The sequence below is a fragment of the Vicugna pacos genome, chromosome 21 (genome assembly GCF_048564905.1).
Source record: "Vicugna pacos chromosome 21, VicPac4, whole genome shotgun sequence".
Taxonomy (NCBI): domain Eukaryota; kingdom Metazoa; phylum Chordata; class Mammalia; order Artiodactyla; family Camelidae; genus Vicugna; species Vicugna pacos.
In genome coordinates, this window is record NC_133007.1 from 18048851 (window position 1) to 18061756 (window position 12906).

At 45.4% G+C, this 12906-nt stretch overlaps 1 non-coding gene across 1 annotated transcript; it reads left to right on the forward strand.

Annotated features, from left to right (window-relative positions):
* Positions 1–607: 607 nt before the first annotated feature.
* On the forward strand, positions 608–679 carry TRNAT-AGU (transfer RNA threonine (anticodon AGU)). Its single transcript has one exon. It is a non-coding gene; the product is annotated as a tRNA-Thr (tRNA).
* The last annotated feature ends 12227 nt before the right edge of the window (positions 680–12906 follow it).

Below are 12906 nucleotides of genomic sequence, written 5' to 3' on the forward strand. Positions count from 1 at the left end.
TGTCAGTCTTATTCACCATGTGTCCCTAACTCATAGAATAATGCCTGAGACTCAGTCAATTTCGGTTCCTTTTCTTGCCCTTTCTCAGTAAATAGCATGTTGTCAGTTTCAGTGTCAGGAAGATAAAGGCTCTTGTTTAACCTCTAAGAAAGCTCTTGCGATGACGTGAAGGTCAGAACATGCACATATCAAGAAGAGGTTCTTACACTATAAAAACCTTTCCTTCAGAAAGAGAAAGATTGTTGGATGGCAGGGAGGGACAGGTGCTGGTGACCTTTTCATCTGAAGCAGTGGAACCCTCAGGACATGCGGCAAATCTGGGCTGTACTCACCGACAACCAGGGGACTTGCGGGGCTGTGGGCATTTCTGGGGACAGCAGCCTGGTCTTGCCCTCCCTCCTGTGCCCACTCCTGCCTTCCCAGTGCTTAGTGAGCACCAGACTTTTCCACACCAGGATCTGTCTTGGTCGTGATCAGCACACTGCCACGTGGCCACTGAGGAAGCTCTGAAAGCTGTGACCTTTCTCACCCAGTGCAGGCACGAGGAAGATGGACATGAGCGTGAGTATGGGAGTGGGACAGAGTGTTCATTAAAAAAAAAACTAGGGGAGGTATAGCTCAGTGGTAGAGTGCATGCTTAGTGTGCATGAGGTCCTGGGTTCAATCCCCAGCATCTCCATTAAAAAAATTTTTTTGAGAGAAGGAAAGTGGGGGAAGATAGAACAAAAAAGTAGGGAAAGGCAAAGACAGAGGGAAGGAGGATGGGGGAAGATGAGGAGGAGGAGGGTGGAGAGAAATGTTGGAACAAAGGACTTTAAAAAAAATCTGGAAAAGGTTTGAATTGATAGAAGAGGGCTGGTTGAGAAGGAGAGTTTGAAAATACGGGGACATAGGCTAAGCAAAGGCTATAACTGGAACAGGGTCCAGGGAGACCACCCTGCCTGGCTTGCCCAGGGCGATGGGGTCTCCCGGGCGGTAGGAAGAGGGGACTTCTCCAGGGATGTCCAGCAGGGCTGGCCAGGCATTGGCAACAGAGTGGCTTTGCTGGAAAGTGAGGATGGGTAACTAAGAGATCGCCACTACATGCGTTCCAAGGCCTTTCGGATGTTGCACCCAGACTCCACCCCCCTCACCTCCATCCCACACCAGCGCATTCTTTGCTGGCCATGTGAAGTTGGACTGTCACCCGACCTTGCGCATTCTCCCCGTATATGAAACAAGGATATTGGGTTGGATGGTTCCTGAGGAGCTTTCCAGCCCCTGCTGAGTGTTGCAAGGCAACAGTATAAGTTGCTTATGATGGGTTTAGCCGCCCTGGCTGGGGGCTGCTGGCAGGAGAAGGCTTCCCAGCCTCCAGGGGGAAGTCTTCAGGCAGCGCTGCTCTGGCTGTCATTGAAGCCTCTCTCCAGTCCTGGTTTGGAGGACCGGGCTTTGGGGCAGTGTGCACGCACATGAATGTCAGTGGACGAGTGAGCGGGCTCGCAGGCTGGTCCTCCCTCTGCCCAAGTGCGGGCTGGGGTAGCCAGGCACCGGTGCGGCAGCCGTAACACATCCATCTGCGAGGGGCTGTGTGCTTTCATCAGCCGCACCATGTGGCAGGGGCTCGAAGTGACAACAGCAGGAAATGAGGGGGAGGAGGGGGCTGGTGAACTGATCAGATTTCTCAATTATTTCTTTACACTAACCAGTTTGGGCTGAGTGAGCACCTGGGGCTCCTTAGTTTGGGGGAGGGGAGGAGGTCCTGAGAGAGAGGCTACTGGCCATCCTTCAATTTGGGCAGGTGGGGACCTGAGTGATTAATGTGCAGATAAGAAACAGATGTAACTTTATTCATTTTCTAAGCTGGTGGAGCAGGTCATGCCAATTACATTGTTGTTTTTTTTTTCTTTTAAAGAAGCAAAAAGAGGAAAAATAAGATGCATGGGTTTGTGGTAGTGTCTGTGTGTGTTGTCTGTTGGGGGAGGTGACTGAGATCCCAAATCGATAAGGTAATTGAGTTATTTCCGTCAAGTGTTTAGGGCTATTACTTTAAGTGGACACAGGGTCGTGGGCTGTGTTTGCTGTAATCAGCTTTGGCCTCATTGGCCGTATTGATCTCCTCCAGCGCTCTTTGGCGCTCTTGAAACATCAGCGAAGTCTTCCCCTCCTCCTCCCCTCCTCCTCCCCTCCTCCCTCCTCTCCTTCCCAAGGCTTCTGAAAAGCAAAAACACACTTCTCTCTGCTGGCTGGATTGCAAGTTTTCCGCTCCACATCATCATCATTTGTTCTAAAAGCAAAATGCAATTTTCTGAGACTCTTTACACTTCTGTGTGCGCACACACACAGACACACACACACATACACACACAGCCTCTGTGCTCAACAATGTGCTTTTTAATCTAGAAAAGGAGCAAGGACAACAGGTCCACTATAGTCCTGCCATATCCTAGGGCAGGGAAGCCATTCCCAGTCCAGCAAGAGACATTGTCCCCATTGAGGCGTCCCTCCAGCTCTGGGCAGCTCACAATCCCAACCTTTGTGACCACCAGAGAATCGTGGCCTGTACCCGTCCCCTCAGACCCCACCCTTCTGGCCCCCAAAGGTCACTGACAGTGATGTCACGGAAAAGCATGTGGTCAGGGAGTCTGTCTTCAGCAGGAGCCCTGGAAACTGTTGGCCGATCCCTGGAAGCGGCTGGAGTTGCCCCCCTCCGCCCAGCCCCGAGCCCCAAGAATTTCTGCAGCTCGGAGGTAGTGCACTGGGGGAAGGACGCCATCCAGGCCTGAGTGGCCGGAGTGGGAGAGTCTACTGAGGGGGCTGGGCATTGTACCATCTTCTCCGCTCTCCGTGTGTGCCCACCTGGGCTGGCGATGGAGGCCCGAGCGAGCTGGACCCGACCCTCTCCCCTCAGACCTCCAGCTTCTCATCGACTTTAACCCTCCGCTGAATTTGGTACCACTTCTCCTTTGCATTCATTTGCCTTTTTGATTCCTCTTTCCTTCCCTTTGTGTCATCGGCAGAACTGACATACACAGATATACCTGTACACACACACACACACACACACACACACACCCTGATCGTCCCCATTAACCCACTCTGTACGTGTCAGCATCATCCAACTCAGGCCAGAGAACCCAAGGAAAGCCCCACTGGAGAGGCACCAGAAGGGCTGTTGACTGGAGTCTGCACACATCTCCCTGAAAGGCTGGGGACACAGGACTCACCGGTGCTCTGGGGGAGTATGGAGGGAACCCCAAAGAAAACAACAAAATGTATATTAAAATTGCATTTACGGGGCTCTGTCTATGTGTCGTAAGTGTTACACAGACATCATTTCCTGTGATAGTCTCAGCCACGCCAGGAAGGAGGTGTTTCTGTTGCATTTTAGTGCTGGGGAAGCTGAGGCATGGTGGTGAGGTTGAACATTTACGGGAGATTTGAAACCAGGCCTTGACCCCAAATCTGAGATCCTCTGTCCTATCCTGTGGCTTAGAATTTTAACAGGTAACTCGAATTATTCACACCAGAAGGGAAGATGGGTGCAGGTGTGTGTGTGGGGTGGGTGGGGTGGGGATGGAGTTGACACTTTGAGGAATCTGGGTCCCTGGTACTCGGTGAGATGGTGATGTGCGTTGCACTCCCCTTTAGCGCCATCCTCTCCCTTCTCTTCTTGGGATCAGACAGAGCCTTTCAATTTAACTCTGCCCAAGGGCTCCACTGTGGCTCTCACCACCCAATGACCCCACTGCCACCAGGAAAAAGTCCCAATCCACCTTCCCATCCTGTCCTCTGATAGCTCCTCTCTGTGTCCCTGGCCACTCATGCCACTCTGTTCTACTTAGCATGCCTCCAACATCCGTGCACGATGGCTCCTGACCTCTGCATTGGCAGTGCTCTGTGCCTGGCACATCTTCCTCCACTCTTCTTGGTGACCTCCTGTGATCTTCTGAGTCTCAACCTGTGACACTTTTCCTAACCGCCATCTCCACTGTCTTCCCATAATACTTTGCATCCCTCACTTTGCATCCCAAGGATGACTAGAGCTGTGTTTTAGAAAGATCACTGGATTCGTGGCATGGAGGTTGGTTGGATGAGAAACTAAGGGTGGGAGAACATTAGGAGTCTGCTGCAATCTTTCCAGGGAGAGAGGAGCTCGGGCAGTGTTGGAAAGAAGGGTTCTGGCTGAGCAGAGGGAGAGGTGCTGGAAGTTGAGACATGGTGCTGTTGGACTCCAGGGTCAGATTAGGGGAGGCCAGCGCCTCCCCAAGGCAGGATTCTGGAAAGTTTTGCCTCACGGCAGGGGACTTCCCTAAAAGACCTTTAGGAGACCCCTTCAACTCTTTAACCGATTCCGTTATAGCTGTGGCATCCTTCAGCTTGCTCAGAAGACAGAAGCTCTAAAAATAGAAAGCCTTATTATTACTGATTAAATTTCTTTCCACCTACAGAATTTTCTGAAAGTAATAAGAAGAGGAAGGCTGAGTCTGTGCTGAAGGGTTCACAGAGCAGAGATGTATTGAGAGGTGATGAGAGAAGAGGGTGGGTGGAGAGAATGTGAGGCCAGGCAGGTAAGGAGGGGGGAGGGTAAAGTCACCACCGACTGAACATGCTGATGGGTGAAGGGACCTGTCAGCGTGCACTGGCGTTCCCAGGGAGGTACACGTGCAGCATTAAAACGAAAGAATTTCTACTGAGACCATTGTCTCAGCTGTAGGAGGACAGGGGCTGTGGGGTGCAACGACCTTGAGCCATGCATTGCATCAGGGCAATGCATGAATGTCCCCACAGCTCTGACACCCGTGCAGCTTCTAACCCCTCGCCCTTCTGCCTCCCAATGTCACACTCACAAAAATCCACCTGCAAGGCGGACTGCAGCCTTGGTGACTAAGGCTCTAAAGAGTCTAATGCAGAAAGGAGTCCAAAGAAGAGAAGAAATGGAAAACATTATGTTTTTAAATAATATTTTAAATAAAGATGGTCCCCTCCGTTGAATCAGCATTGGGTCCCACAAACTTGGATTCACCCCCATAGCTCTGCCTTAGAATAATTCAGAATGAGGCTAATGCCTCTTTCTTTTTTTATTTATATTTTTATTGAAGTATAGTTAATTTATAATATTGTGTTAGTTTCTGGTGTACAGCAAAGTGATGTACGTATATATATTCTTTTTCATATTCTTTTCCATTATGGTTTATTACAGGATATTGAATATAGTTCCCTATGCTCTACAGTAGGACCTTGTTGTTTAACTATTTTATATAAAGTTACGGTTACCAAAGGGGGAAAGGGATGGGGGAGAGATAAATTAGGAGTTTGGGATTAGTGGATACAGATTACTATAACTAAAATGCCTCTTTTTTAAGACACGAAAAATTCGAGCCACTTTCCATGTGTTTCCTGTGTCTTCTCCTCTCTAGGACTTAGTCCAGCCCGCCATTGCTTTCGAGTTTCTAGCTTACAGCCACCTTACATGATTGGTTCCTCTTCTGCTGTGGCCAGCTGAAATCTTTAGGCCTTATTCTCCTGCAACGCTGGGCATCCTCTCTGATTTGCACGGCGTTTGTGTTGCAGTAATAAAGGCACAGCTGGAGAGGTGCTCGCTTTGGGAGACACCTGGAGGCGGTCCGACGTTGGTAGCACATTACTCATAAGACATCTCTGTTCAAATGTGCATTCCCTCGGAGCTCTGCACTTGACTCCCTTAGCCCAGACGTTCTATTCATTTAATTTTGCATGTTCTTCACCCACTAATTAATTAATACACGTACAGGGTAATAAACACTTGAGCAACAGAGAACAGAAAATGGAAAGTAAAAGTATCCCTTCCCCCTCCCTCGGCTTTTCCTGTGTTTAATTACGTCTCTTTCCAGTTCCTCTGGTGGTTATTTCCAAACTTTAAGTGTGTTTATGTCTTTTTCTTGGTTTTTCAACTTTGAATAGTGTTTACTGATTTTTCACTGTAAGGGAGGAAGACTATAGCTCGTTTGCAGTAACTGTTTTCCTCGTCTTAATTTTGCTATTTGTTGTTCTTTACTTATTTAAATTTAAATAATAAATTTAACTTTATGTTTTTAAAAGATTATAGGTCTTGATATTTCAACTCAGACAGTGCTTCCTGCTTCTGCCCTGTAATGTAAGGAATTTGCCGCCTTCCACGGCTTTTAGCTTCTTTTTGAAAAAAATCTTTAAAATTTTATTTTAAAAAACTTTTTGGAGGGGATGTAATTAGGCTTATTTATTTACTTATATTTATTTATTTATTTATATTATTTTTTAATTTTTAATGGAGGTACAGGGGATTGAACCCAGGACCTCGTGCATGCTAAGCACACACTCGACCACTGAGCTACACCCTCCCCACCATGTTCTAACTTCTGTCAGTTGTTTTTATCTCTTTTACATTGCTGCCTTAAGATATTTGTATTCTGTTCTGTAATCACCATTAGGTCCTCTGTGTTTTGTTTATATGTTGATTTCAATCAATCAACGATTATTTATTTGCATTATGATTATGTAATTATTTTCTTCAGAACCAAGTGGCGTGATTAGATGCATAGATGCAATTCTATTGCTGAAGTAATTGAACAAGGAGGCATTAGACCGAGGTGACCCTAAGGCTCTGGTAGCCTGCTAAGAACCCTGAAATCCAAGCCACTGCCAGTTCCGGCAAGTGCACTTGTATCTGAGAACATGAAATTTAAGGCCATCAATCATGAACAGTCAACTAGGCTTTCCCAGATAAGGCAACTGCTTAAGCCTTAGCCAATCAAACCACCTCCTTGCTGCCCTTCTGCGTCTGCTCTATGAAAGCCTTTCCCATAATTCCTGCCGGCCTTGGGCCCCTACCCATTCTCAGTTTAGCACTGACTGATTCAAAGTGATGTTTGCTCAGATAAACTCCTCGAAATTTTACTGTGCCTCAGTGTATCTTTTTAACATTATGTTGTTAAAACTCCTCCATTCAAAGGAGACCGATCTCAGAATCAACGTCAGATCAGTTCTGTTTTCCAACGTTTTATCCCTGCTCAGAATCACAATGTTCTCATTTGTGTGTATTTGGATTGTGACTCTCTTACACAGCTCTTTGCTAATTTTACTTTTCCTGGCATTTCTAACTACCATTTTTGTTCATTTTGTTCAGTGCTTTTTTTTTTTTTTCCAACCTTCTCAACAAGATCATCCAGGGTCTTATTCCAATTTCTTGTCACAGGACAGTTCTTTGATTCTTAAAGGTGTTCTTGAAGCTCTGTCTTCCTTTTTTTAATGTGCTTGGTTACTTTCTAGGCTCTCAAAAGTACTCTTTCTAGGTTTTCAGCTCATTTCAAGTTTAATTTCCACTCTTTCTGGGTCCCACATTCTCTGCTCCCTTACATTTCTGTTTCACGTGGCTGGAGTATGCTTTCCGGTCATTGTCACAGAAGGGTGCGCTGGATGTCAGATTTCTGGGTCTTAGTGTGTCTCACTGCCCCTCATCCCTACCTCCTAATTTGTTTGGCTAGAATTGTAGGTTTAAGATGGTTTTTCCCTCTCTACTTTGAACTCTAGTATATGGTTTTAGTGATGGCAATCTGATACATGTTGTTTTGTAGGTAATCAGTTTTATCTTTTTCTTAAACTATTAAGATCTTTTCTTTTTTTTTGGTCCTTGAAGTTTCTAAACCTTAACTGGGATAAATTTGGGTGGTGGACCTAGTTAACATTTTTTCTTTGTGTAAGCTCCAGGAGTTTGTCCTCTTTTCTTTTTCCTTTTATTACTTTCTCCCTTTATTTTCTCTTTACTCATGTCTGGAACTCTCATCAAATGCATGGCTCTTATTGGATTGATCTTCTAAGTCTCTTAACTTTTCTCAGATATTTTCCATCTGTCATTTTTAATCTATGGTCGGAAGGATTTCTTTGAATTAGTCTTCCATTTACTCTATTGATCTTTCTCTAACAATTGTCTTTAACTCCCAATAACTCTTTCTTGCTCTGTGAACACTTATTTTTATAGCAACTATTTTTGTTTTATGAATGTAATATCTCCCTGAATTTCTCTGAACACAATAGTTAGAATTGTTTAAAAGTTTTCTTCTACTTTGTTTTCTCTGGGGTTTTTATTCACCAAGTTTCTTTTATGATGCTGATTTTTTCCCTTCAAATATCTAGCGACCCTTAGAAGTCCACTCATATTTTTTTGAATGAAAGAGTAAATTTATTACATTCTGAAGCCAGCATGAATTCCCTGTGTGGGTGTAGAGTCCTGCTTTCATACTTGTCTCTTTCCTAAGCAGAAGACTATTAAGGTCAGAGACAAAGTGCTTGCCCTCATGTCAGTTATAGTCTTAGGGATGCAAACATCATATATATAGTGGGGTAAATATACATTTTTGAACATACTTGATGAGAAATAACAGGGCTTTATGAGGGAGTCCAGCTGGGACATCTAATTTAGTTTGAAGTTTTAGGGATGATAGCTTTTCTGAGGAGGTAATATTCATACTGGGATCTGAAATACAGGTTGGAGCTGCCAGGCAGAGTAAGAGTCTTTCAAGCAGAGGGAATAGCATATTTAAAGGCCCTGGGGACAGGAAAGGGTGTGGCATGTTTTAAGCACTGAAAGGAGTCCTGTGTATCTATGGCAGTGATCAAGGGCAAGAATGCATGAGTTTAGGGCAAAGAAGTAGACAGGGGCTGGGTTATGCAGACCTTGAAGTTCAAGTTACAACAAGAGAGGTTATTTTTCAGTACAATGATAAATCATTGAAAGAGTTTAAGCATGAGAGTAATATGATCAGATTTATGTTAAAAAGAGAAATATTCTGGCTGTTGTGTGGCTAACGGAATGGAGGGGATAAGAGTGGAAGCGGGGGAAGGAGTTAGGATATTTTTGTAGTAGTCCAGGCAACAGAAGATGACAGACCAACATGAGTCCATTAGAGATGAGTAGAAAAACCGACAGGATTAGATGGTGGATGTGCTACAAGGAGCAAGGGGGGAAGCAGTTTCATGGGTGACTCTTAGCTTTCTGGCATTAACAAAGCGGTGGACAGAGATGCCATTGGGGGACGGAAGAAAAGCAGATTTGGAGGGAAGATCATGAGTTTAGTTGGGTTATGCCAGTTGTGAAACGGCTGTGAGACATCAAGCGTCGATGTCTCCTAGGCTTCTGAACACTTGGATCTGGAAAGAATTGTGCCAGGGAGGCCAAAGGAGCATGCTTCAAGAAGGGCAGAGAAAAGTCAGCAGTGTTTCATGCTGTCAAATAAACAATAGCTGAGACGTATTAATTCAAATCCGAAACAAAGAGAGTTTTGAGGACTTTGGACAGAGTGGTCCCATTAGAGTGGTGGCCAGGCCATGCGGGTTGAGAAGCAAGGGAAGGAGAGTAAATGGACAGGGGTGGGAGTGGCGGAGGGCCGCTTAGACAACACCTTGGGGAAGACTGGTTGTGAAGGGGAAGAGAGGGCAGCAGCTAAACGAAAGCGCAGCATAACGTGAGTTTCCACAGCAACGTTATCCATTAGACCGGTAGTTCAGGAAGGGCAGGAACTGTTTCTTTTTATACTTCTTTCTGTCCTGTGGCCCAGCACAGTGGTAGAATATGGTAGCTGATCACACTGTGTTTATCAAATCTATTAGAATATGCAAAGCCTCAGCAAAGAGAACCCTCCTGCTGTTCCACGGCAGGCAGAGCTGGTTCAACGGCTGGCCCCCGGTGCTGCTGCTGAGAATGGTCACAGGTCCACATCACGGCAGACTGTTGACAGCTATGACTTGTGTCAATTGTCTTTGTCAGCCTGGCCTCTTGGGGGTCAAGCTGCTGAAGGTTCTACCTGGGAAAGATTGGGTCCAGTGGGCCTGTTGGGTAACCCCAGGTACTGGTTTTAAAGCTAAACAGTTCTCTCAAGATAAGAACAGATGCAAACCTTCCTTCTTCTTACTGAGAACCTGCAGTGCAATGATCACTGCGACATGCGTTTTTCCGTGTCTTCTCCTCTTCTCACAACTCTCTCATTTGCACAACGATCATCTACATGTCCTAGGTGACAGCATGAAGGCCCAGAGGGAGTGAGTGTATTTCCTCAGGTCATATGTGTTGTAAATAGCAGAGTTAGGATTTGAACCCAGACCTTCTGATTTCACAAGATACACAATTTACTCTACGAAGGCAGATGGAAAATCAGCGGGATAGAAGAGGAACGAGATGGGTTTTAATGGCCCAAGAATCTTGATGGTGTGTCTTTTCAGCGACTTTCGAAGGACATGAAAAGCAGATGGTAATTAAATGATCGCGGGTGGGAGGGGATGGAAGAGAGAGGAAGGGGAAGGGTAGCTGAAGTGATTGATTCATTAATGGGATGAAGTAGTCTAATGTAATTCAGGTGAGGGGGCCCCTGAGGGACTGCACCAAAGGGATGCTCACAAAACCTTGGTTTTCGGCTCCAACCTTGTGGCTTTTTCAGGGAATTAAGGATTCTTGGCTTCTTTCATTTGTTTGTTTCATTGTTCTGCAGCTACTTGCCTTACGAAATAAAACATACGGAGGAAAGGGGCTGTGATCTGTGATATCTGTGATATGGCGAAAACAAACAATTCTGAAGACTAAGGAAAACTTTTGTTCAAAATTTTAAAAATACTTTAATTATTTTTCCCATTGTAAATGTAATAGGTTAATAGGTAAAGGTAACAGAGAACTTGCAAAATATCGAGAGGTTTGCAGAAGAAAATGGAAATCATCTCAAAATTCCATGACCCAGAGTTAATCCTTATTCAAATTCTGCTCTATTCCAGGCTAAAGAATATTTTTGTAAAAATCCAAAGCTCCTTTCAATTCACATAACATATTTAAAGGAATCTTAGGCAGTTCCTTCTTTTCCCTGCAGGCACATTTGATCTTACACTAATGGAGGAAGGGAAAAGTCTAGTTTTTCTTAAAAATCCATAGAAAAAGAGTATTCTTAGCTAGCCCCAGTACTGCATTCCAGTGGACCCCACATCCTTTAGAGTCAGGGAGCTCTTTCAGTTTTCCAGTCTAAATCCCTCCTCTTTTATACCCTCCTCCTTTAGTCCTGGCAACAACGCACACATATGTGTATTCAATAAACCCAGAAATAGCAACACTCAATTTGCCACTGAGGCAGCTAATATCTTACCGAAGTCGCCCAAACCATAAGATGAGATAAAACCAAGGAGGGACTCAGGTCTCTTCATCGTCATGACTGTCTCAGGACCTCAGTCGTAACTCAGGAACCAGCAGAAGATAAAGAGAAAGCAAAGGTTAAACAGAAGACATTTAGGGACAACCAGAAGAGGAAACTTTTTAAATAACAGAATCGTAAAAAATGCCCGTGGACTGATGCTCTGCTCTTTGAGAAAACTCAAAGATCTCGCCGCTGGCTGGTGACAAGCTGGGCCCAGACTCCCTTGCAGAAGCTAGTGTGGATAAAGTACCCAGTTGAGCAACAAGAGCATCGATGACTCATTAGGCGTGAGTTCCCTTCCTTGACCATCCAGTGTGCTTTCCATGGCACTGGAAAATACCGTGCAGCGTGTCCTCGGGTGGACAGGTAGCATTTTAGTAGGGCAATCAAGTTTGGTGATGTGGACTTCAGCATCGGCATTGGCCTTCCATTAAAGTGTGCAAGCTTTCTGGTTCTCCATGTTGATAAGACTCACGGAGACCATCAACAGCCAAGAGGTCATGCCAAACTGAGTTACAAGAGAACTTCTTAAAGCCATCCATTGGTGAATACAAAAAAAAAAACAAAAAACAAAAACCAAAATCTTGTGTTTCTAGTTATTTGGTAAAAATCACCAAAATTTTGTCTGTATCCAGATTTTTGCATGTGCTTGTATCTTAAAAAAAAATGTGGGGGCTGCCAGTTTAAGTACACAGGGGGACCCTAAGTTGCAATAGGAACACAAACTCTGGAGATGCTCAAGGTACCCTCCAGCCAGCAGGGCCCAGACAGGAGAGGCTCCCCTGAGCGGCAGGAATCACCATGTTTGTTTGTTGCAAGTGGTGCCTACTCTGTGTCTGTCTACATTTGCATTTTCCTCCACCCCCATCCTGGGTTCGTCCCCACCCCCCTTTCACATCTGCAGGCTCCCTATTCTTATCAAAAGCTGCTCCTCTTCTCTGGATCATGTAATGCCCGTTACCATAGCACCCGGTAATTCGCATTATTAAAACAATCTCTTTATTAGCAAGCCCGCTCCTCCCAGGAAGCCAGGAGCCTCGGAGCCGTTTGACACATGATGAACCTGTGCCTCGGGAGGCTTGGGGCTTTGTCGGGGGGGGGGGCCAGAGAGGCCCAGGAGCTTGGACCTCACGCCCCACTCCTGGGGGTGCACCTCACTGCCTAGAGACTCTCACAATCACGTCTCACTCCGTTGTCTTTTCCCTTTCATCATGCACTCGTGCTAATTATACACGTTATCGCATGTCACATTTCACAAAAGGCTTTCAAACACATGCCTTCTTTCAATCCTCACAATATCGCTGTGAACTAAGAATTTCGCGTTCATTTTTAGGGGCTGACGGGACTGGAAACTGCCATTCAGAGGGATCTGACTGTTCAAGGTCACACAGACACTCAGGGGCAAAGCTAGGACTCAAAACCTGACCCTCTGCTGTCTCTACAGCTACTTCTCCTACCGTAGACAAACAGATAGACAAGCACACAGATAGACAGACAAATAATTCTCCTTCTTTTTTGTAGCATGGACGCCCAGTAATTATTCATTGAATTTTCGAACGAATGCGTCTGCTTTTGAATCAAATGTGATGTTACTGACCCATCATCACTTGCTTCTTTTTCTTATCTCTCCTTCCCTTCCCTTCCTCTTTCTTTCTTTTTGGCACATGCTATGAACAAGGCACTGCTGGAAGTGGCGGGGGTGGGGGTGGGGAGAAAGAAAGTCCTGTGTCACCTATATTCT